Below are 27,911 nucleotides of genomic sequence, written 5' to 3' on the forward strand. Positions count from 1 at the left end.
ACATTAAATTTGACTTGACACAATGCATTTCTGGTAACACTTCTACAACCTACACATAGGAGCCTGATAAAAAAAGCTAATTTTATAAGAAAATTTCATCTGTGCATCTGAACACTTATTTTAACTAACACAAGAATAATGTGAAAATAAGCACAATATAGCACAATAAATGCATATGAAGAATTTCCTTTTAAGCACATAACTCTGTTTTCTTTTAATTTTCAAAAATCGTGTTTATTTATTGTTATCGTGTTTTCGTGTTGTCGTGCTGTATTTTTTTGTTCTTTTTTTAACCCAGTAACCCAACTACAGTTTGATTGAGATTAATTGAAATGCACAGTGAAAAAACGTGATTTTTGAAAATGTTTTAATGGTATCTGTTTTTGCAAATAAACTCTTTATATATTTATAGAAATATAACAAACACATATCCCAAATGCACCTTACTCTGCAGTCTGGCATGGATGTCTCGTCATTGCTAAGGTTTTTGCATCAGCATGACATCAGAGTAAGTTTTGGGACACATGCATGAGACTGCATTAAGGCCAGTCAGTTTTCAGCTGTCAAACAAAGGTTGTTATTTCTATCGCTCACTACTCGGTGTGTTGCTTCCTCTCAGGCTTTAACTAAGGGTGCATCTTTGGAGGACAGCTATCTGATTTGATTCACTTTTGTCAGATTTTATAATCTGCAGATGGATTTGTCTTCTGTTTTCCTCCTGTTTGAACAAGTGTCAGGGATACCCGTAGAAAACTTGATGCAAAAATATGCATCAAGCAAATTAAAGCAACAAAAACGACCAAAATGGATCGATTTCTTTTTTATTTTATTGAATGACTAATGAAGATAATCAAATTCTACAGGGCCATGACATTTAAGAAAGCAAACTTTTACAAAGACGATTTCCCAGTGTACAGTACAGAATACATCATACTTCGCCTCTGGACGTGTGCACATTGCTGACCGTTTATGCACATGTTCAACTTTTGCCAAGCACAAATGCAGTGTTGGATTTCTTCAGTACAGAGCAAAATCAAAAATGTTACCACTTTTACAATCTGGTGTGCATATGAAATGCTATAATCTCCCATAAGACAAATAAAGTAAAATTACAAGTTCTTAATCCATAGCACAGGTCATCAAAAATATATATTATTAGATGCAACAAAACAATCTAAATATATCTATTATCCGTTGTGTAAATAATATAATACATATAACTGAAATGTTCTTTTCAATCTATCTTTTTTATTTATTTTTTTATTGCCACATTACCCTGTCTTTAAAATGGATTATTCTAGATCTGAAACACCCGTCTTTACATGCTTCCAGAATGACAAAGAGTCATAAACAGCTAAATAGGGTGAACAGTTCGTAAATGACTTTTTACAATATATACTGGAAACAACAGTGGGGAGGGTGTGAAGCTAATTAATACGGTTTAAAGCTACCCTTGCATAGCACAAAGCTGACTACATAAATATTAAATATGCCTATAATGTGCAAAATGCAAGAGGTTGGTACAAATAAAATGTTGCATCTTTAGAACAAGTATCATCATGGAATGTGTGTGTGTGTGTGTGTGTGTGTGTGTGTGTGTGTATAGCATCAGTGAACTCATAATTTTACCGCATTCACAAAAGTCTGGCTCCAACGACTGTGCATTTACATACTGTTTCACACATATCCCAGAATAAACTTTCCATCTTTGCTCAATCTGGCACAAACTCAGCAAACTCTAGATTCTGTCAAAAAGCTCTTTGTGAAGATCAGAGAATAAAATGAAGAGGGATAACACAACATTTATCTGCATCACAGAAAATGTGAGTGTTGTACCCCAAAAAACATCAGTTACAAATTTTTTGTGTGCACATTATTTTGAGAAAAAAAAAGTAACAAATCGACAAAAAAAAAAAAAAAAAACAAGAAGAAGAGGAGTAATGGCAACTTATAAGAGCTTCTTATTTCAGGCATTCATAAACATACCAAAGAAGAGCAACTGAATTTGATCCGAATGTTGTGCCTTTTATCACTTTCCGTCACAGAAAAGCCCTTACTAACCTATATTGCTACATCAAAGTAAAGTATGATAATGTCAAAGTTCCTCATTAAAGAGAACTTATTTCCTTTTTTTTTTACTCTCAGTCCAAAAGTAGAGAGCGTGCTCTTTATAAGTTTGGTTTCTTTTCAAGAAGAGCGACTGACATGCCACAAACATAAAGAAATAAACAAAACTGGCATTGTTATAGCACTACAAGACATATTTATATGTAGAACAGGGTATTCACATACATGGCTAATCGCTAGACATGTCTTCTTTTAGTTTTCATTAACGAGCAGAGACAAACATGTCTGGAATGGAATATATGTTCACTATGGGCTGTGAGACGAAGGCAGTGTGGCTGATACGTTCTTCAGTGATGTTTTTGAAAGGTTGACTATATCTAATTCAAAGAAACAAGGAGAGCACCTTCTAAGAAAGTACGCTCTTAACTTGCAAATATATACAAGGCACTACTCTTGATCCACTCGGACTCGTTCACTTTAAGTGATGCTAGCGAGTAACCCTAGTGCCATCATTTATATATCACATAAGCACCCGCCATAATTTCTCTTTTAAAAAGCATCTACTAAAATCAATAAAGAGTATTTAAATGCTAAATATAAAATTGCATTCCGACACCAAGACAGACGTTTACATTCTTTCTAAGCATCTACTTTAGTCCCTCCTTAAAATACTAGATTTTACTTATATCGGCACACGCATAATCATCAAAAGGTAAATCAAAACTAGGATCTAGAAAACAAAAAACATAAATAAAAATAAAATCAATATTCATATACCCGAATTTCCAAAACACAATGCACTCTCTCTCTCTGTCAAGCACTGAGTTTGTACCTTGTAGTTACATTTAGCAAAGCTCAAAATTAATATTGACATCTCTAAGATTTTATAATATTTACATGAAAACAAAATAAATAGTATGCTTTATGATATACACACGAACCTTTTCTCTACACTTGAGTTAATGATTGTTTTTTTCCCCACTGAGACATGTTTTATTGCTGTTAATGGAATCCTAGTCGAATATAAGGTCAAACAACAGAACACAGGCTAAAGAGAAGAAACAGAGGAACACAGGACTGGTTCAAACTGGGTTTTCTGCATCACCCATGCAAACGTATTCCATGGACATTGCTAATGTAATGCAAAAACATATTTTATGTTAAAAGAATCTAAAAAGAACAGTTCACCCCGTTTTTTTATTATTATTTTTTTTCCCCCTCATGTTGTTTTAAACCTGTTTTGTCTGTTTTTTCTTCTGAAACACAAAAGTAGAAGATTCTTTCGAATGTTTACACGTACAATAACACCATCAGCACATATGTCCAAAAACAATCAAACAAAGAAAAAGAAAATGAGAGCGACATTAAAAAAAACTGCATACAACATATATATATATATATTTCTAAGGGGTGAGGAGCACATCAGAAGACTTGGAATAAAGTGCGTGATTTGCAAAGACTACGTTTAATTTTACGCTGCGTGTTGTTGTTTTTCACTAAAACTGCCATTATAACAGAAAGAGCAAAAAGTGTCACCTTTTGTGTTCAGCAAGAGCATACAGGATTGGAACAACACAAGGGAGCTTATTTAATGACGTTTTTTTTTGGGTTAACTATTCTCTAAGGAAAGAGTTTTAAACTATAATTCTATGTGCATTTGCAGAATAGCATTCTCTCAGGTCTGATATACTGTGTCTGTTTGTATATATAGTATGAGTTTTCTTCCAGTGCAGTGGTTTGTACATAATACAGTCCCTCTCGTTATAATATAGGAAGATACAGTAATGTTAAATATGTCGACACAAAGTGGGAGCTTGACTATCATTGAAACAAATCGCTTCGCTTCACATTTTTTGTCATTGTTTAGAAACATAAGAAAGAAAAGAGAGAAAAACCGGGGCGATAGAATTAGTGTGGCTGCACGGCGCCCTGTAATTTGGGTTTTTTATTTAAGTAAGTTGCCCAATACACCAAGTTAAAGGTTCCGAAGAGCAGCGGGAAAGCTATTCTGGCGATCCTGTCGATCTTGCTCACGCTGTTGAAGGTCTTCTTGGCCTCGGGGGCTTTGGGTTTCGGCTCTTCCTTGGGCTCGGTTGGTGGAGGGGGGCACTTTTAGCAATAGTTGCCAAACCAGGGTCTCTGGCAATGTTCGGAGCAAACGTCGTCGCCGTCGCAGCGGTGTAGGTGTTGTTCTTTTTCAGCAATGACTCCTTCTTCTTCTTTTGCTGTAAGGGAGGTCAACAGGAAGTATGTCATCGGCTCTTACTATTGCTGGTATTGTTGATACCTAACTATAGCGTCATTGAGTATCGTTTTGTTCATAAAATGCGCTACAAAGGAATAATATGTTAATTGATGCTATAATTAAACTATAGATCATATGTGAATGAAAACAATTACTGTGCATGATCTTTTCGAATTTATGCGGATTTGACCGGTGGATGTCGCTAGTGTAATTATTAATTATTAGAAGAAAATGTCATATTATTGTGAAAAACTAAATTATTATGAAATAAAAAATTGTATCATTATGCAAAAACTTAATTTTTTTACAAGATACTATAATTATTACCATATAGTAAGTCAAGACAATGCATAGTCCTTTTGTTGAGATGCTAGATCATAGTAACTGTCTCTAAATTTCACAAAATTTAATTGTAATCATGCAAAAGTTTCCTATTATTAAACTGTTTTAGGTTATTTTGGTAACACTTTACAATAAGGTTCATCAGTTAACATGAGTTAACTACTTTGGTTAACAAACTAAGAATGACCAATAGTTCTTCAGCATTTATTAATCTTAGTTCATGTTAATTTCACCATTTACTAATGCATTATTAAAATGTTGTGCTTGTAAATAGTTAATGTACTCTGAATTAACACAAACTAACAGTCAACAACTGTATTCTCATTAACTTACTTTAAAAAAGAATAACATATACTGTAATAAATGTATTGTTCATTGTTCGGTCATGTTAATTAATACATTAACTAACATTAACTAATGGAACCTTATTGTAAAGTATTACCATATTATAAGTCATTTTCCTAATATAATATTATACAGTAAATGTAAGCACGGTACACTGTCAGTGTATGGAAAACAGTAACTTCTAAATATCACGAGAGTGTGAAAAAATTACATATTACAAAACAAGTCCTTTATTGAAGTACGACTAAAACTTTTTTCCCCCTCGTTTGTTTGAAAACTGAAATGGTTTTACCTTTTCTGGCACCACACTTTTCCCGTCCCAGGCGTACCCCCTCTTGGTGAAGTAGTTTACAGTGGCAAACTCAATGAGAGCCGAGAAGACAAAGGCGTAGCAGACGGCGATGAACCAGTCCATGGCTGTGGCGTAGGCCACCTTGGGCAGAGAGTTTCTTGCGCTGATACTCAGGGTGGTCATGGTAAGGACAGTGGTCACTCCTGCAGCGGACAAAGCATAAGAAAAGCGTGTGCATTTAACAACTATACGTCAGGTTTTAATCAGTCTGCCAGAAAACAAATTGTGTTTAATACTGATGGGCCCCTTTGGTCTTCAGAACTGTCTCTATTGAACTCTATTGTACTGAACTCCTATTTTAAGGTAATCAACAAGGTTACGAAAACATTCCTCAGAGATATATTTACATGCAACACAGACTCAAACGTGCCTCTTGAAATCAACACGGAAATGACTGAAACTGCAGTTAATCGTCCCCATGTTAAAATGCCCATTTTTAGAACATTTTTAATTTATTTATTTCCTTTTTTTTACAGACTAGTACAAAAAGCAATTGTGGTCTATATATCAAATTTTGCCCCCATTACAACTGTAAGGGGGTTTATTTTTTTGCTAATTATCCGCTTAAATTATATTAAACCTTACTATGCGTTCACACCAGACTTGCACAAATAAATCTATTGAAGCTATGCGCGCATAGTTGGACGCTTGAACATTTTGAGTTTATTTGCTTCATTCGAACGTGAAATTAACTTCACAACAGATGCAAATCTGCATCATGGGGGGTTTCAGCCAGTTGAGTTCACGCAACATTGTGATTTCAACCACCGTTTTTTTGGATAATTTTCAAATTATTACTGTTATCATGTCATGAAATGAAGTTTTAAAGGTATTTCAGGTGAGAATGTAGATGTTTAAAACTCAAATCTGCTGGTTATTTATAAAGACAGAGCCTATTTAGAAACGTGTTTCGCCGATTTTGGAACCTCATTCGCGCGAATCGCATAGCAGGTTGTCTATTTGAGCCTTTGCATTAACTTAACATGTAAATTACTCACGTGTAATGCTTAATTTACATCTGGTGTGAATGCACCATTAAAGTTCTGCATAATAAAGGGTGTGGCCACTTGATTGACAGGTGGATTGCCCTGCTGTCCCCACCGTCGAACTGGGTGGGGGACCAGCTCCACTCACATCTTTGCCCATTTTTGATTATCTGGGAGTGATGCGCTGCCAAGTTGGCGATGGATGGCTCCGTCCATTTTTAGCTTCAAAAACATTTTTCAGAAACCTATGGGTAACGTCACGGACACAACTTTCAAGCTTTTATAAAGTTGATGCTCTAAATAGATTTCTGCAACACCGTCATCGCATGTTTTATGGCAGTTTCAAACTGAAATGTCCAGTGAGTGGCATTACTAAGCAGGTTCAATACGTGAACACTGGCACTTTTTGACGTGTTTTTTTCGGTGTTTTTATTACGTTGCTTCAGGTATGCATTGTGGTGGTTCATAACGTCTCTAAAAGTTAATGCCCTATCATGTTGAAAATATCCCCTACACAAATGCAATGTTAACAAATGCAAAACTGTTACCGTGAGGCAATCGTGCTATTTTATCTTCCTTTTTATTTGAATGGATTTGATCTGTTTGGTTGAACTGTTATTTCTCAGCATTCGTACTGGAGCTGTATATGTGACGACAATGTTCAAAAGTATCAGTTTTCAAACCTCGCAGCATGTTATACTCGTTTTGAAGTCATAACATAATATTCTGCAAAAAAATAGGCTTTATTGATTGAAACTGTAAACCTGTAAATCATACTTAATGTGAAAAGGAATAAGAGTTTAACTCTTAAATCTGAGTTTAACGGCCGCAAGTGTTCATTTCAACTGGAAACTTCAGCGATTTGTGTGTATAGTTTTTTTTTTTTTTTTTCAGAAATGTAGGTAGAGGCACGTATTTACAATGAGTCTATGTTGTTAATATGACAGCATCTCTGTTGTAACGAGTGGTTATTTGTGATGACATTGCCTTTCTATAAACTCAAAGTTTGGCCATTCTTGGCCATAGTTAATATCTCCTGATGTTTAAGAATATTTATGGTATGCACTGTCAACAATATATATTAGTATGATAGAACAATGTTTTATGTAGCTACTCTTTAGCTGTTTTAGTCCTTAATCTATCCACATGTTGAAAATAATCAAATTTATGTGGCTCAAAGCACGTATCTACATTTAAGATTCATTCAAAGCTATGTAAAATGACTGTAAATGTTTCATTAGAATGCTACACGAATTCAACAATTCAACAACACTAGCCTATAATAAAAAAAAAAAAAATTGGTGAATCTTACCGCATCAATAAAAACCTTCCAAAAGAAGAATTGAAAATAAAAACATGCTCGTGGTTTCTGCTGTTTCTTAGATGTTCTAATAACATTAGCATACTCTGTCACTAATTCAGTTCAGAGATAATATATACTGACCTACATGAAGTACAAAGAACTGCCGAGAGCTTTTAATGTTTTGTGACCATGGATCCTCAAAGAGATCCTGTAATGAGGCAAGATCTCCAGTAGACAATGCACTCAGTTCTCTACACAGTGTTTCTATAAATTTTAGAACACATTTTCAATGTGAACTGTGTTGGCTGGCAAACATTCATTATAATGAATTATGTGTCCTGTTGAATGTAATTAAACTGAAATTGTAGTGCATATTTATTACTGCTATCTCTTCTGCTCAATACGTGCCTTCATCCTGAAATCAGGCTGATCCTCTTGGCAAACACTGATTCGCATCGCTTCATTAACAATGTTTATCTGTTTTTAAGCCACAAAAGTAATACCAGAGAAAAATAACCCCACATTTGCTGTTTGCTTTCACGTGACAAACATGTCAATAAGATATATTTGGTACTTCAGTACTATTCATAATAAAAATAGCTAAATATTTAGGGCAGATTTTGCCGAAAGTGTCCATGTGAAACGATGCTGTAAAGATACACCCAAAGGTAAAGCTTTAATTAGTTTAGTCGGCATGGTTCTGAAAAAATTCCACTCATCTTGTTTAAATACAGAACATTTGTTAAGATGATCTGTATCCTTTCACAAAATTTTCCATGACACACAACAGGATAAGAGCCAAATTAAGGAACAATGAATAATGATATTGCAACAAAAATGAAATTAACTCTCAAAGGTGTTCAGTAATGTTGTTGGGGAAAGAAAGCCTGTGGAGACTATAAATGATGGAGAAAAAAAAGAGCACATTTTCTTTTTGGCAAGCATGTAATATAGCAATAAAATGTCGATAAAATTATAAATTGTTCTTTCTTTTATTTTCTTTATTTTTTTTTGTTGTTGATCCACAAAGGGGGAGATGGGGGAGTGTTCAAGAAACATGTCTGAAATAAAATAAAATAAAATAAAATAAAATAAAATAAAATAAAATAAAAACCTGGAGAAGATTCTAGATGCATTTTCTTTTTATATATGACTATACATATATAGTGCTGACAAATGATTAATCGCAACTATTAGGGCTGGTTATTTAACATGTTAATTAGATTAATTAATTATGGGGAAAAATAACGCATTATAATTATTAACGCATCTGACACACTTGCCCTGCCCCAGACCTCTGTGCATCATCTGCCAGTTCATTCAGTCGATTGATGACTAATACGAAGCAGAGCATGGGGCAAAATGTCCCTTTTTGAAATTGTGTCTCATATTTACATCACGTAGTTAAGAAATATCACACGAGCTGTAGGCTAAGTGCAATATCACACTATGTATGTTTATATGTTTATTGAAATTTTTTCCTGCCCTTTTTAATTATTTAATTTATAAATGAATATAATAACAATAAAGCACAATCAAATCCTTATATATTAATCACATAGCACTTGAATCCAGTTAAAGGTGTAATCTGCCGATTGTCCTGCAGGTGATCACATAAATCTGTCTTCTTACGATGCACTTAGGACTTTACGATTACTCCAGAGCACTCGTAGATCTAAGATGATTTTCAAGTGCTACTTAAGTTAACCCACAGCGGCATTTAATTTCTTAATCCATGTTTTGAATGAATTTGGTGAACCATTTGGCGTGTTGAAACACTGGCATATGCGTTGGCTTTGAAGCAGCGCTGCACAGACCGATCGGTGATGACATCAAAGTACCACGAGAAAGAATCAGAAGCACAAGGAGTCGTCTGCTTTCTAAAGCTCTTGTGGTTCTTTGATGTCATACACAGATCGGTCTGATGGAGACGATGATGTCACACACAGATCAGTCTGATGGAGATGATGAAGTCACACACCGATCGATCTGATGGAGATGATGATGTCACACACTGATCGGTCTGATGGAGATGTCACACACAGATCGGTCTGATGGAGACGATGATGTCACACACCGATCGATCTGATGGAGACGATGATGTCACACACAGATCAGTCTGATGGAGATGATGAAGTCACACACCGATCGATCTGATGGAGACGATGATGTCACACACCGATCGGTCTGATGGAGACGATGATGTCACACACCGATCAGTCTGATGGAGACGATGAAGTCACACACCGATCGATCTGATGGTGACGATGATGTCACACACCGATCGATCTGATGGAGACGATGATGTCACACACCGATCGATCTGATGGAGACGATGATGTCACACACCGATCGGTCTGATGGAGACGATGAAGTCACACACCGATCAGTCTGATGGAGACGATGATGTCACACACCGATCAGTCTGATGGAGACGATGAAGTCACACACCGATCGATCTGATGGTGACGATGATGTCACACACCGATCGATCTGATGGAGACGATGATGTCACACACCGATCGATCTGATGGAGACGATGATGTCACACACCGATCGGTCTGATGGTGACGATGATGTCACACACCGATCGGTCTGATGGTGACGATGATGTCACACACCGATCGGTCTGATGGTGACGATGATGTCACACACCGATCGGTCTGATGGAGACGATGATGTCACACACCGATCGGTCTGATGGAGACGATGATGTCACACACCGATCGGTCTGATGGTGACGATGATGTCACACACCGATCGGTCTGATGGAGATGATGATGTCACACACCGATCGGTCTGATGGAGATGATGATGTCACACACCGATCGGTCTGATGGAGATGATGATGTCACACACCGATCGGTCTGATGGAGACGATGATGTCACACACCGATCGGTCTGATGGAGATGATGATGTCACACACCGATCGGTCTGATGGAGATGATGATGTCACACACCGATCGGTCTGATGGAGATGATGATGTCACACACCGATCGGTCTGATGGTGATGATCCACTTCAAGCCGAAAAAGCCTAATGATTCAATGAACCATTCATAAAGAACCATTTACTTCACTCCTGAATGAGTCAGCCATTTGAATGAATCAAACCAATGAATAAATGACTCGATGACTTAATCATTAAGACATTTACCAGCACCTACTGGCAGCCTTAGTTTATTAGAGTATCATATCATTAAATAAATAATTTAATATTTTTTTATAGTAATAATAACCCCCCCAAAAAATGTAAGTTATAGTTCACCTAACCAAAAATTTTGTCATCATTTACTCGCATGGTTCAAAAGATTATATGTAATAAACTTTATCAAACTAAATATTTCTTGCTGAATCTACTTTTTGTAATCTCTGTTTGATAATTTGCACAACAATGACTTAAAATTATATTTTCAGAGTAATTTCTCCAAATTTAATGTGCGATTAATTAATTCTGTGAGTTCCTTATGTTCTATTGGACACTTTAACATCCTTGGCCTAATTTCCATATTACTCTCAGAATTGCATGGTAAAGATGTTCTTTGTTGTTGAAGATTACTTCTTAAAAGGCCTTTTCAGCAGCTTTGTTTGGGTGGAATTTGAGTCTCGGCTGTCTTGAGTTATTTAGTCATATCTCTCTCTCTCTCTGCACTGATAATATTAAGCTTACAGTTCTACGTCTCAACAATGTTATCCTGGTCTTGAGACCTATCCAGAAGCAATATGAACCGTCTCTCTGGTTAGCTTCCAAAACCCCAGGTCTCCAGAGTAATATCTTCAGCACAATATGTTCAGTCTTGTGCTGCTGCTTCTGTGATATACAGGTAGATCCCCCATGGACCCATAATACTGCTCATCATTTTCCTTTAACATCATAGTCTTGTGACTTTACTGACTTCTTCACACCAACATAAACCAAACTATCGGCTTTATGCTTTGTTATAAATCAAATGATGAACCAGCAGGGTAGTTTATCAGCGTGTTGTGCTATCATAGATATTTACTCCATTGTCTTTTGTTAAAAGGATAATCCACTCCCCAAAAATTAAACCATACTCATTATCTGCTCACCCTCATGCTGTCCCAAAACTGACTTTCCATAGAACATGTGTTTCATTATTTGGCAGAAAGTTCCAAGCTACTGGAAGTGGACAAGACAGCTGTGGTCATTATTTAGAAAGAAAATTAGCTTCTTGGACGTTCTTCTACATATCTTTTGCGTTCTATACAAAAGAAAGTAATACCTAAGGTTCAGCAAATGTTGATGGAACTGTACCCTCCAGGGTAGGTTTTCCCATCAATCAAGCATGTACAATTTGATGTTTCCATTTTAGGCCTTTCTCAACCAATTCTTCAACATTCAGATAACATCGTGCTCCCTGTATTTATTCAGTTGTTAAGTGCTTGTGTCCTAACACTTGTTAAGGTTTCTCATTCGAGATGTTGTTAATGTAGTTCAGTTTCATGAATCAAGATGTTGTTTCTTCTGGAGGCAAATGAGAGAAAACTTTCCTCAAGATGATGCACTAAAAAGCGTACATTATGGGATACCCTTCAGGTGTGATGAGATAGACTCATCCTAGTTCATTAGCTGATGGCATTAATTGCCTTAAAAGAACGCACCCTCGCCATTACTTCTCAGATCTCTTTCCTTCAGGAAATCAATTATCTAGCCATGCAATCTTCAGAGTTTCATTTTGTTTCAGCAGCTCATTTTAAGTGGAGTTTATGTTCCTTTAAAGTGGAACACAATGCTGTTTCTTTTTGAGAATGGAGAAAGCTAGGCCCGTCACAATGGTTCTGTCTGACTACGTTCGTTTTGTAATCTGAGGATGCTCTACCTCCATGAGTGTTCAGGATGCATGGACCGATTTGTTTCTTTAGGCTATCAAAACTTGGCGCGTGAAGTTAATTGCTCCATGGTTGATTCTGCTCTGTCTGCTCTACGGTGGTTTGTACATGGTACTGAGATTTGCATTAGGGGATCACCTTGTTTCTTCACAGAGAACATGGACACTGCTCTGGCTCCATTCAGGCTCAAGAGCATGTGTGTTTCTAATTACCTCGAGGACTAGCTGATTTTAGCCCAGTCTGAGAATTTTAGGCAATGAATATAGTCATTTTAATATTTAATAAATGACTTGCACCTCAAAACGAGCAGACGAAACGCAATAAATGCAGTCAATGCTTTCAGAGGTGGATGCTGCTGTTTGGGAATGCAGTAATGGAACAGTTCAGGGAGGCAGTTGTACAGAAATACTTTGATGAAAACTTTGCTCGAGCATTTCAGAATCAGCAAAACATTTCAGACGCTGTGGAACGAGATCGGTCCCCTGGTTAGTCAGGTTTTGCCGTCCCATAGTGTAAAGTCACATGACTTTTTTGATGCACATGGAGAAATTTACTTGGTAAATGCGTTTCCATCTCCCATTATTCGCATTAACCCTTTTCACACAAGTCAAAAACCACATCAAGCGACTGTAAAAACTTTTTTGCGGATTAAGGGATTTTTATCAGAAATGTTCCTATTTTTATCATTCGTTTCAGATGTAGTACTTCAAAATGCACATAAAAACAGGGTGATGGAAACATAGCTGTCTAGTAACTGAGTCCAGTCGTATTTAGCCTTTGTTTGAATTGATTCAGAGCTGACCTAACTCATAATGCAGAACAGGTTCAGTGGTGGGTAGAAAAAAGAAAAGACACAGTGAAACTATGTGGACTATGAAACCTGTTAGGCTATTTCTCTCAGCCGTTAAAGTGACGTTTATAGAATAATTATGGATTCTAGAATAATTACATTATCTTAAAAAAAAAAAAAAAAAAATCTTAATTTCTGTCAGTAGTGCAAAATCAGTTGGTAGTTATGAATATTTCAAATAGAATAATGTGATGTGAAAAGAGAGAGAGAAAACAGGACTAGAAAAGCGTTCATTCAAACTTGGGCCAATCAACCAGACAATGGTGCACAAAGTTATTGTAAATAGCCTTTGCCAACAAGGCACTATTCTTTTATTATATTTCCCAAGAAAAAGAAAAAAATCCTTGGGTCCTTGGATATGTTTCAATCAGAGTGCATTTGTGTAATACAAGTTAACAGAATCGAGAATGTGAATATAGTTTTGCAAGGCTACAGTCAAGCTACCCAGCAAGAACTAAGGCACAGACAGCTCTCAGAGGCAACTTTTAACATTTGTCTGAGATGCAAACGCTTGGGAATCCAAAGTGCCCAGTCAGGAGACTTAAATCAAGGGTAACCCGACAAGCGGACAGAAATCTCTCCTCTCTGATATGTGTTACATAATACATCACACAGAATCCTCCTGGCACAGTTTAAAACTTTGAAAACTGTTGTGCTCGCTGTCAAATTAAGGATTTATGATTTTGCAGTTTGCATGCTTCTCCTAAAAAGCACTAGCAATCAATGCATGCAGCCTTTTTATAAAGTATTGAAGAAAACAGGAGGATTTCATTAAGCTGTAACTGGAAATGGATAATTCTTTAAGACCAAATACATTTGAGCAAGTTTGCTAAATTTGAGCAAGATCCTTGAATCCTCTTCTGTCCCAAATCCTGCTGACCTAGATATCGTATAAAGGATTTTCAGGATGTGCCTGAAGCTGAGTACCTTAATCAGAAAGGCTTGGATGATGACTTATAAACAAATAAATCAATCATTTTTAAATAATTTTGCCATTGTTACAGATTCAGACCCCAAAACTAAAAGTGGCTTTGCTTCACATCCTGAACATTTATGCTTGATATTCCAGCTTATCTATTTGGTCACACCTTAGTTTGGGGACCAGTTCCCACGATTAACTATTTATTTAATTGATTATAACTCAAAGGACACTCACCAAACACAGTTCTGGCGGGGACAGATTCCCTGTTGAGCCAGAAGGACACCTGGGACAGGATCACGGTCATGATGCACGGCAAATAAGTCTGGATGACAAAGTAACCGATCTTCCTCTTGAGGTGGAAATGTGTTTTCATGACAACATACTCTCCTGGAAGTGAAAGAGAAGGAGATTTTTTTTAATATACATTAATTAATGCGTATATTAGGACGGTCAGTTAAACATGTTAATTTACCATGGTTCATTATAAAGAAATTAACACAAAATGAATGCAATTAATCATGTTCCCTAATCCGTACGTACAACAGCAGAGGCACAGAATGAGACTACTTCACAGAGACAAACCCGTTTCCTAAAACTACTTTCTCTAAGCAAAGATTACTTCTTTAACAAGTATAGTTGAAGTTTCCTAATTTATGCATGATGAACTTTAAAACACAAACAGATATCATGTAGTTATTTCATTTACTATTTCTTTACTCTATATTATAGAATACTGCTTATACAGTATGCATGTGTTGTTATGGCAGATCATGCATTATTCATTAATCACTGCACATTTTTTGTTTCATGTTTTTCCGTGGATTGTCCATATTCATGTGTATGGAAAACATCATGGAGTTTAAGCGCGTTATGTCTGATGCCGCTAATCTGCACCTGCATTTCCCACATGGGAACAAATATAGTACCATATAGTGCTCATGTGTGTTTTCATCTGGAAGATGTGATATTTAAAGCATGTGCAAATGCTACAAAATCATTCTTAGTTAACATAAGAGCAATTCAGGAGACACTCATGAATTAGATTTAGAATGCATATGTTTATCAGATTGTTTATATGCAAATATGGTGCTTAAAATAGAACATGTTGTATGATGCTGTTTTCACATTTCTGTTTTGTGTTTATTGAAAAGCACAGTAGAATTTTTGTTGTAGTTGTTGTTTGTTGTAGTCTGAATTAGCTTTCGGTAAAAAAAGAAAAGAAATATTTAGCATAATGTGGGTCCAGAAACCACAAGTGAAATTAAGAGAAAAAGAATAAATAATAAAATATTTTTTATTGACTGAGTTTACTGACTGATAATGACAAGGTGTTTATTGTTTTTAACTAAATCCACCAGATTATATTGCTGAAAAGGGAGGTAGTCCAATGAACAAAGTCACCCAATTTGGATCCTTTTTTATCTGTATCAGTTGGCCAGTAAAAGAGGGAGCACAATAATAATTTGCACATCCACAAGGGAAATTATCAAATCTGGAACATGCTACTTTGGCTAAACTTATTAAAAAATCAAGTCAAGTCAAATCAACATCCAATCAAATGAAAAACTTGTCGCTTAAGGTGCAACAGTTAGATTGCATTATTAAAATGTTTGGAATGCATATGTAACTGTCTGTAACTTATTTATTTGCCAAGCAACTGTAATTTTCTGCAAATCTGAGACTGTTCCAGAGGGATTCAGGTGAGTGGATCCACATCAGCTTCGGCGTCTGAATCGTCATTATTGTTCTGTGTTCTCATTGGTTTGTTTTAATGTTGGTGATTTCATGTGTATTCAGGAAGTCAGTTCACAAACTGCTCACCCAAGCACAAAAGCATGAAACATTGTAACTGTATATCGTCATGTTTCCTCAAGCAAGAATTTCGAAACTTCACTGAAAACTCTTTTTACAAGTATGGCATCAAAATACAATTCATTTAATATTTACCAATTAAAGGGCAATTTATTTTATTCTATTATTCAAATTGTTATATATAGTATATTGGAGCATTCTACTTTGGCTAAACTTAAAAAACCATAAAACATAACCATAGGCTTAATTTGTAAGCATCAGAGAGTGGAAGCACGCACCTGTGCTGGACTGCACCACACCTGAGTCCACCGTCTGTCCCATCAAGTCATACTGGTTGAGCCTAGAGCCATCGTCAGCCACGACCACAGACTGAGCCGCCCCTCGTGTCCAAACGTACACCACCTCAGCCCTCGTGTAGGCATCTGACAAACACAAACAACACAGAATCAAGCCTCACTCGTCAGCCGTATACTGCAGCCGATTCTCAAGCACAGCGGAGACGCAGCAGACGCTGAAATATTTAGAGCCTCATGGCTTTGAGTCACAAGCTTGTTTTTTATTCATGTGCCCCCCCCCCACTCTTCCTCCAGTGCAGATGCATCTGTTCTTTCTCTGTGAGGATTAGTTGGGTCGAGGTAGAGCTCGCTAAATCAGTTCGACTGGCTGAGTGGACGTGTTGTGCAGAGATGATCTCTACGCTCTGTGGGCCTAAGAGAGTGTCCCCATCTGCTCACACTACTAAGCCTGGAGACGCAGAGTAATATGTGAACTTTCAACGGAAGCGTGTATAATGATGCAGTACTTACAGCTGCCGAATTTGAGAGGGCAAGCATGGGCATCCATTGGGAAGTCCTCCAAATGCATTGGACATTCAGCTCTGACTGTAAGCCTGAGACAGATAGAGAGAAAGCGGGATACAATATTATAGTCAGTCAATTAACCCCCCCCCCCCCCACTGATATATTTGGACAGTATGAGGATAGATGGATGTGTATATAATTGTTATTTAGCGGTGTAAAACAATGCATTGATATTGAAATCCACTGATGTGCTGTTGCTGCTCGCCCATTGTGAATTTAAAGATGTAACCATACACTTGTGGAACGCAAACCAGTCATAAGGGTCCGTTTTTTTATGTTTTTTTTTTATTGGGATTGATACTGTACATCAAGTTCTTAGCAATGCATATTACTAATAAAAAATTAAGTTTTGATATATTTACGGTAGGAAATGTACAAAATATATTCATGGAACATGATCTTTACTCAATATCCTAAAGATTTTTGGCATAAAAGAAAAAAAAATATTTTGACCCGATATAATGTATTGTACAAATATACAAATATATTTTGTGGTCTCATCTGTGTTTATTACAGCATTTAATTTAAAATATGATCTAAATATTATGCATACTGAGGCCACCTGAGGGTTTAGACACTGGCTAAATATCAACATTCCCTTGTCATTTAAGGTTTCAATTTGAGATTGCATAATTAAAATGTTGGGAATGTATATGTTGCTGTCTATAAATTATTTATTTGCTAAACATTTGCAATTTTCACCAAATCTGAGACAGTTCCATAGGGATTGAGCATCAGCTTTGGCATCTGTGTTCTCTTGCTATGAATTGTTATTATTGTCACTTTATTGAAAATTATCAACAATATATAATAAAGCATCTTCAGAGCTCTCATGAATTTAGAATAGAACCAATAACAACATATTTTCCTCTTCTATGCACCATGACTGACATAACCAAACTTCATCAAACCTTTTATTATCACACATTACTGTTTGAAGCCCTGAATATGGGGGCCCTATCCAACCCACATTTTACACAGGAATCACTACTGCTGTGGCTCAGTGGTTGAGCATTGCATTAACAGCGCAAAAGGTTGTGGGTTTGATTCCCAGGGAACACACATACTGGTTAAAAAATATATATTCTGAATGCACTGTAAGTCGCTTTGTATAAAAGCGTCTGCTAAATGTACTGCTTTGTTCTCACAAACTGACAGCATAATACATCAGTAAATGTTGTTCCTGTATGATACGTTTCACCCAATTTTTATTTTGTTTACAGAAATATAAACTTCCATCATAAGCTACTAATTAGGCCGACTAAAGGGTGCTTTATAACGTGTTGTCCTGATATGTGCGTTCGTCCCCTGAGAGGCTGAGGGCCATGTCATGACAAAATTACACTAGCAATCCAAAATATACATTTATAGACTAGTGCATTTATTTATTTTATATGTTGAATATATTTCTATACTGAGTGAGACCCATATTACTTACATTATAAGGAAATTACACGAAAAGGTGATCAGATCTGTTCTTGCTAAGCAGAGGAAAATAAGCAGCAGCTTCACCTCATGGTGTACAGCAGAGTTCCTTCCTCTTTGATCCGCAGAAGTTTGTTAGGCATGGTCATGTTATGGGCGACTGACTTCTTTCCGTTGTGGAAAAACGTGTCGGGCGTCCAGATTTTGCTGGCCATGAGATTGTTGAGACGGAGCACTGCCATGGGACCTTTAAACTTCAGCCTCTCGTCCTTCCAGCTCTGCCTGAAGAACACATCGATGGTGTACTCCTGCAACATAACACAGCTTTTCTCATCCCATACATGAAGAAAGGCTACAAATGATGGTCAGATTCTGTAGTTTCAGCTACAGGTGTTACAGTATATTTAAAAGAATACGTTACACTCTTGTGATTATGGGTCATAGTTACCAGCTGCTGTCAAGCTCCTAAAAGAACAAAATAAGTTCCTTCTTCATTCATCCTCAAATGCTTTGAGGACTTTAGCTGAGACTTTAGCTTTTGTGCCGTTATTTCAGTAAAACTGCAGTCGTCAAGAGGAGCAATGAGTTTTCTGAAGCACTGGTGGTCATAATTAGTGGCATGAATCATTCTAACAACCACTGATCATCATAGCTGCCAGCATTTATTCATTTTGGCATGATCATGCATTATGACAGAGATACAGCCGCATGTTCCACGTAGAGTCACATAACTGAGCGAATCAGATATAAAGAAAGAAAAAAAAACACCTACACCATTTTTAGCTGGCTTTTTGAAATCAGTAGACTTGTTTTTTACTAGCATGCTTGGATAATATGTAGAGTTGCTTCTTGACTTATGTTTGGCACGAGAAACGTGATTCGATCAGTATCTGATATTCTGCAGGATACGCTGTTATGTTATTAAAATATTAAAAGAGTGCATTTCCCTAATCAAGTATATACAGTGGCTCCAGATTAATCATGAAATATATACTGAATAATATCTGAATGACAACACTATTTATCACACCAGGCGGCATCTGACAACAAATAATGCTAGAGCTTTAATCAGAAACAACTTTACTTTTCCAGTCATTTTTACACTGTCCAGGTGGACATTTCAAGCTTTTCAGGTAAACAAACAAACAAAACAACAACAACATTTAAGTATGTAAATGACTCTTCTGAACAGTAAAATATAGAAAATATAGAAAGTGAAAAGTTTTACCATGTCATGGTCTGAGACCGGCCCAATACTCGTCACGAAGATGTCAGTCTTGACTTCGGTTACACGCTCTGTTGAAGCAAGAAATTAGGAGTTTGAGTGTCAATCAGTGTTGGTCATTATACTATTCACACCCCACTATAACCTATAAATACTTTGGTGTCGTTTATGTGAAAATGCTCCTTACTTTCTTGCCTCAAAGAAAAGCATCATGTCTTTGTGCCACAGAACGATGACTGATGTTGACAGAAGTTGTTAGTCAACATCACTTGTTATTTATGACAAGTTGTCACTTTGTGGGCGCTAAGTTAATGCGAGGAAGGTCAAACAGATGCACCGAAAATTAAAAATGATATGCCGCATGTGTGAGGAGTTCCTTGCCAACTCAATGAATCATTCAGTTACGTTCAAAGCTAATTTATGTCAGGTGTTAAATGATCTGCATTTATGTGGAAAACAGTGTTCAGTAGATGTGGTTTGTTCAGAACGAAACTGCTCTCACCATCTTTCAATGACCATACTTTCAATGTCTGATCTCCTGCTTTCATTACAGTAATACATAATTACTTTATACATTGCATGATTGTTTCATAACACTAGATTGTTGGAACATGTTTAGCAAATTGTGCACATTTTAAAGGGATGCTCCACCCCAAAATAATTTTTAGTCACTAATCACTTACCTTCATGCTGTTCCAAACCCGTGAAAGCTTCGTTCATCTTCAGAACACAATTTAAGATATTTTGGATGAAAACCAGGATGCTTGTGAGTGTCCCATAGACTGCTAAGTAAATTACACTGTCAAGGTCCAGAAAAGTATGAAAAGCCTCATCAGAATAGCAGTGTTGGGAACGTTACTTTAAAAAAGTAATTAGTTATAGTTACTCACTACTTGTTCAAAAGTTAGTAACTGAATTACTCTATAACAAAACTAACTCCTTACCAGGGAAAGTAACTATTTGCGTTACTGTAAAAAAAAAAAAAAAAAAAAAAAAAAATGCTATATGTCAAGAGTTTTATTCTGCACTTCAAGTATTATCTTTGTAAGAAAAGTGTTTTTGGCCACTAGCTTTACATGCTCGTTCTTGCCTTTGACCACAATGAATTTGAAGTAGTGCTTATATCTTCACCTTGAAAATGGCAACTTTTCATCGGATTGCTCCTGACTCGCCATATCTGCTGCGAATCTCTGTGTAGCTGTTGCGTGTGTGTGTGTGTGTTTTTGGCGCAGCTGGCGCATGTGCTGGCATCTGTGTAAAAACACTGTCTCTGATTGGCTACTATGAAACACATGACTCTGCCTTAGCCAATCATAATCACTTATCTCGTTACTCGCTGTGTGAGCCAGGGGTGCCTTCGGATTACATAGTTTATTAAATCAATGCATAGTAATGCACCGCATTTAACGTCCAGTAATGTAAACGGCATTATAACGACTGGAAAAGTAATTAGTTAGATTACCGCGTTACTGAAAAAATAACATCGTTACCTAACGCCGTTCTTTTAAACGCCGTTATTCCAAACACTGCAGAATAGTCAGTCTTCCACCAGTTCCAAGGATATATATCTATGTGTATTTTCGCTGTGATTTGAAAGAAAACAGTGCATCCCTGTGGCTGACACAGAAGAGCGTTCTCTCTGTTGCTTAATAACGTTAAGGTTGAACCACTGAAGGAAGATTGACTATTCTGATGAGGCTTTTCATACTATTCTGGACCTTGACAATGTAATTTACTTAGCAGTCTATGGGACACTCACAAGCATCCTGGTTTTGTCCAAAATATGATAAATTGTGTTCTGAAGAAGAACAGAGTTTTTACGGGATTGGAATGACATTGAGGTAAGTGATTAATGACAACATTTTCATTTTGGGGAGGAGTATCCCTTTAACACATTTTAGTCTTAATATTAAGAAATGTGCATTGTGTACAAATAGCCCTCCAAATAAAGTTTGAATCAGTAAGTCTCGAGTTATATGTCAGCAAATATGTTAATATATATATATATATATATATATATATATATATATATATATATAAACTATACTTAGTTTAAATAAATGTATTTTAAATATTATACACAACCACTTAATATAACAACCTGATAAGGTATTATATATGTGTTTCTGGAAACTCTTTTCTTTGCAGAACATTGGATTTACATCTGAGAAGCATTTTTTTTTTTATGCAGAATTTCATGTTGCATCCTACCACCGAAATAAAAATATTAGCAATAAAATTACATAAAATTGCTAAATAAGTAATTTATAAACCTATTTCTGAACAAAAAATAAATAAAAATGATTGGAACATTATTAGTTACTGATTTATTTTCCTGAGGAGAAAAAGTGCTGTTGCATCCGTTTGAAGAAATCTCCCACAGGGCTGGAAACTGGGACACACATGCATGAGGTGAGAAATCCTCAGAGAAACTTGTGCACGTACCTCCGAGTCCAGGCCTGAGACGGTTGTCGTAGCCATCGAGGAGACTGTCCAGGATCCTGGTGAAAACTGTGGTGTTGTCTTTCTGCTCATCTGCGCTTTGACTGGAACTGACAATGCAAAACAGACGTTTGATTCAAAACCCAAAGTCACCAGCAAAGAGTGCCTATTACACCCTGATGTGTAAAATCACTGCAACACCCTCCTCGGGGTAACTCTCAAACATCCAGCCGGTTTAAAGAGAGTTTGCAAACAACAAACCTCCTTCCGTCTTAGGAGCGAAGAGGAATATACACAGGAACAATGCATTATTAATTACCTAAATACTCTTTTAGATGCAAATAAGCATGAGTGAACTCTGCCGCTCATTAATATTTCAGACAATGCTTAGGAGCAAAATGCAGTTTAATCATATAGTGACTTCATGAATAAGAGCCTGTGAGGACGGTGGCCAATATATGTGCCTCTAAAACAATCCCCAGCTGGTCGTTCATACATTATTGCTTGCTTTTTTTTTTTGGTAATCATTGGCATTCTTTTCCCGCTGGCAGGTACCGGAGCACAAATGCAACTGCATACTCAATAATCACTGTTTGGTGTTTCAGAAATAAGCTTGGCATGGAAACAGATTTGAAGGAGAGGATGAGGTCATCATGATTAGGAAGCATGGACGTGTTTCCAAACAGAGAAAAGAGAGAGGGAGAGATGCGACAGACCCCAAAAGAGAGAGAAATGCAACTTGTGTCCTGTGGTTTGGTATTATTGCCAGTAATTCCACTATAAATCTTCCCCTAAACCAACATGGACAACTATTGATTCAAAGCAGTTAAATAAAATTTAAGCTCAATTGTCAGATGATATATGTCCGCTGTCGCTGAGAAGAACAGCGTGTGCTTTTTCTACTCATTTCAATCAGTCTTAATGTCTCCCAGCAGATTTTCCTTTGTGGAGTCCAAAAGTCTGAGAGCACTTTGGTGATTTTAATAAAGAAAATATTTACTATTTCTAGGTCACCAAAATTAAATGTAAGCAAATTATGATGTGGACCATTATGTTCTACAAAGGTCAGATTTATTTGCTTTAATTAATACAAACATTTTCACATCATATTGATTAAAAAAAAAAAAAAAAAAAAAAAAAGAAACTCAAAAAACTTGCAGACTTGCACTCAATTTCTGTTCTACAATAAAAAAGCAAAAAAATTAAATTAAAAAAGCAAAATAGAGGCTTTTTCACAAGTAGTCTCGCACACCTTTGGACCTCAAATTTACAATGAGAATAAAAATGAAATGAGAAGACTTCCACCCTCCCCCATCTGCGCAGAGAGACATACACACACACACACACACACATGCACACAGACCCCATGAGCCACACGGAAAAGGGGTCATGAGAGGAAAACGCAGTCTCATATATTACGCATGCATGCCAGTAACACTCACAGCGTGCTTGTAATGTCAGCCTGACCCAAAATTACATCCACTTTTACCTCTCATAACTGCACAAGAATTTAGAGCTCAGGGCATTTTTAGATATTTTGGCAGATTTAGGAACCATACAGACACGAATAACACACTGCAAAATCCATGTGCTTATGAGCAGCATACAGATCTCCATTAAATATTGTGCAGCAACCCCATCTACAGGTCATCTGAACATCAACAGTGTGAATGCATGCTGTCCAGAGACATGGTGCTCTCTCACATTACACCCTGTATGCCTGTGGCATTTTTAAAGGATTGTTATAAACTTTTCATGGGAGTGTCAACATCACTGTGACGGTCACCCGTCTAAACGTATAAAATATGTCTAAAGCAATACAAATGCTGCATTGCATTTTGCAATCATAGTAACTATGATTTTTGTAAAATAATGTAATATTATGCATTATTAAAACTCATCTTTATGTATTATTATAAACAATCATTTAAAAGTAAATCTGCGGCACGATTCTCTGCTAAAAGTACACATGAATCCAAGCTGCATTCATCGAAATATAAACTTGTTAATATTACACTTTTAAATTAAAACTTAAGAGCGCTTTCAAGCCAAATCCACCCAAATAAATATTTATGTTTATTTACAAACCTTTGCATTCTTTCTTACATTTAAAATAGTAATTGGGCTGCATTTGTTATATGTATATATTCATATATATATCTTACTAATGTTTTTTTTTCTAAATAAACTAATTCACTGATGTTGCTTATGGATTACGGACACGCACACAGTTTTTTTTTTTTTTTTACTTCACAATGTATGTCAGCAATATTCACCCGTAAATGAACAGCACTTCACGAAGCAGTATAGCAGTAAAAGACTGCAGAATGAAAAGCTTAATGAAAGCTTCATTAGCATGACATCCTTTTTGAAGTCTGAGCTTCTGATTCAAGTTAACGTTGTAGGTTTAGATCAAAGACTTACATTTAGATCAAAGTCCTCACATATTAAACTCAACATTACTGTAACTACAGCACAGAGAGTGTTCTTTATCAAAAGCAGAGAATGTGTTAATCATTTCAAGATGTGAGAGAAATATGCATCAACCTCAGGTGCGTAAACATACCTTTTCCCAGCCAGAACGCTGGACACCAGTAAACAGGCCCAAATCCAAAGCCAAGCTGCTCCTCTTCCACCCCACATCATTCTCCAAAGGATGAATCCACACTAAAGAAAAGAAAAAACATGAATTCAATAAATCCTTACTGGAGCAGAGATAAGAAGCGAGGTAAGTGGATGTCAGTACCCATACCATAGCATTGTGATTATAGGGGGCATTTGCATTAATATATAATTAAAAATATGCTTTTAGAAGCACAAGCTCAAAAGAAGTAAGTCTTTAGAGTCGGCTCACACGCAACTACACCAATAAATGCCTGTCTATGGGATACCTGTAATTTTATATTTGTTGTGTTATTGGTTGATCTGCAGTAGAGTAATGCGAGACACTTCATGCAATGCATTTAGTCATCAAAACACAAATCCCATAAAGGCACAGTACCCTATGCCAGTTTAACAAGTGCTGAACAAAATGTTCATATTTCCCCCTTTTAACCTTTGAGATATAATTCAAAGCCTGTGCATGTTTACTGGAGGAATACTGTGCTCTGATGTAGTCATCTTACATTTAGTGTAGATTAATACTACAGCAATTATATACATGATCAGCACTGAGAGTAAACAAATATCACAGATTTGCATGACACCATACGACAGTCATTACGTATTCCACAAGACCCACTATGCAAATCCTCAATGTTTAATCGCACTTAGCCATTTTAGAATATTAATATGTGCTCATAAACATATGAATTTGCATAAGAGTTATATACACATAAAACACAGGGAGCTTTCATTCCGCCGGTTAGCACTACGCATTAACATTACATACACAATCGGTGCGTTAATCCTGCATTGACATCATACAAAATGATTTAGAGCTTCATGTAAAACCTTGATCATATGGCGAGGCTCTCTCCGTGATGCCCACATTCAGATCGCACAGGATATATTTAGGCAAAATTCCCCGATTTCCCAGGGATTATAACGCTTACACAATCCCTACCGTTCACACTTTTGAGTTCTGTCGCGAGAGTGCATCATCAAAAGCACGTCTTAAGGTATCTCTGAATTAGTATCGGGCGTGCGCCTCAGGCTTGCTCCTAAACGTGTAGTAATTCAACTGGAGAAATGAAGCAAACAGTGCGCACATCGCCAAGTTCACAGCAATCATGCGTACTACAAACATCATGCAGAGACAAAAGTACCTCATAATCCATTTTAGGTTTCCATGAATACGGCACTACCTTTATGCAGTTGCGATCCCTCAACCCCCGGTTTTACAATATGCAAGACACAAGCACTTACGTTAAATCGATTGCGCCTTATCATCAAACTTTTGCACACGTCTTTTCTGTCTGGATGCTCTGAGATGATGCTGTGAGATGTGAGCTGTGCTGAATCTGAGCTCGAGGCTGCTGCTGCTGCTGATGATGATGCTGCCGAGCGCGCGCAGCTCTCGCGCACTCTTCATCGAAACTCTTCCCGGTTTACAGCAAATTAGTCATCTACCAAGCCCAAATCCACAAGAATAAAGCTTTACTACAGCAGCACACTGGTGCTATGTCGCTGAAACGAGATCGCTAGAGTGCATGGCGATTGTGTTAGCGGTGGTACCAATCTCACATCGAAAGTACAATCCGTACCATTTTTATATTCAGTACAATTTCACTTGCGCTGCTGTCGACTTAATCTCTTTCAGGGGTTGGAACATCAAATCCGCTTACATTTTTTTCTCTTTGCCCAGATCTCGCCTCTTTCGTGCTGTGTTGTGTTGCGGTAGAACAACAATACACGGCGCATCGTCTCCGTCACAATTAACATGCTATTAATTATTACACCAACATTGTTGAGCGCCGCCACGTTAAAGGCATGCCAGGCATGCATGCAATAATATGCACGGCAATCCGCGGTGCATGCACACGCACACAACCCCAAATAAAGTCAAATGCATGCATTTCTCACCGAAAAATCCCGATGGCTCGAATCTTTCCCAAAATCACCGTGTAGCAGTGTCTCACCCAGCGCCTGGAATATCGCACAATATGATTTTTTTTCTTCTTAAATCAAACGCTCAGGGAAGATCCGCAGTCCTTACAGCGCATCTGCAGAGGAGCTTTTCTGATCATTTGCGTAGTGAGGACACAAACTAAAAGCCGGAGGGTGTTTTAAACGTGACATTAACGAGGAAAATAGCGCAGCTTATTAGAGGCCACGTCGCGAGCATCGATCTCCGCCTGCTGGGTGTTAGAGAGCGATGCTGGGGCGATCTGAAACATTAGGACAGCTTTCATACAAACTCCACAGCGTCTTGACGTTTATGCGTCCGTGTGCATGCTTAACAAGAGATGACGACGAGTAACCTAGTCGTTCCACTTTAACCTGATGCAATGCGAGCAACAGCCTCAATACAAATAGGCGACTTTTAGTTCTTAAATTTTAAAGAGAACCTTAGTATGCAATGTCTTGGTCTCTTAAATTCACCATGTTGCCATCCTGGAACTACCTGAGCAAAGAAAGTCGGATCTCGCGTATCACTGCACGTTTTGCACGTGACTGTGCAGACGGCGTCATGTGCAGCAGGAAAGTTTTTATTTATTTATTTATTTATTTTATTTTTTGCACAGCGTACCCTTCATATAATCAGCAACTCATAAATGATTCACATTTATGGGGTGACATTAGTTCTAATGCATGGTTCGTAGGCTATAACTTTTCCCGTTTCGCTTCAGCACCGCGGACAGCCACGAGACTGCAGACAGCTTTCATAAAGGTTTCTAACAGCAAACACGTGCACTGTAGGGTTGTGGATAGTTCTTGAATACACAGAGCCCCACAAACGATTAAACCTTTGCATAATTAAGCATTGTAACAAAACATATTGTTAACAAAAATATAAACATACATACATACAATTGCCGATCATAGTTGCGTGCATATAATTTCCTGTGCAAGGTTAAGCCTCTAAAATTTATAAATAAATGAATAAATAAATGTCCCACAGACGTGGTAATAATGGTAGACACAATTATTCTGCTATACTGGTAACATTGTGAAATAAATGTGTAGCCTACATTGAATGCACAATATATAAAAGTTTCTGACAAATGCTCATTCTCTCTTTATTACAGTACATTTGAGTAGTTTTGGACAGTAATTATCTCACTTTTCAATATATATACAAAACAATGCTATGCAATGTATGCTATTTCTTGGAATGTTCATAAAATGTAGTCACATCCTTGCTTCAAAACTGGTTTTGTCTTTTAGTATTTTGACTTTTTGCAACTATTTGTACTCGATACCGCTCAGGATAACCTTTGTT

General features: G+C 37.0%; 1 pseudogene; it reads right to left on the bottom strand.

Annotated features, from left to right (window-relative positions):
* Positions 1-804: 804 nt before the first annotated feature.
* On the bottom strand, positions 805-25,557 carry LOC113038226 (gamma-aminobutyric acid receptor subunit alpha-1-like; annotated as a pseudogene).
* Between the last annotated feature and the right edge of the window lie 2,354 nt (positions 25,558-27,911).

This window comes from Carassius auratus, chromosome 21 (assembly GCF_003368295.1).
Source record: "Carassius auratus strain Wakin chromosome 21, ASM336829v1, whole genome shotgun sequence".
Lineage (NCBI taxonomy): Eukaryota > Metazoa > Chordata > Actinopteri > Cypriniformes > Cyprinidae > Carassius > Carassius auratus.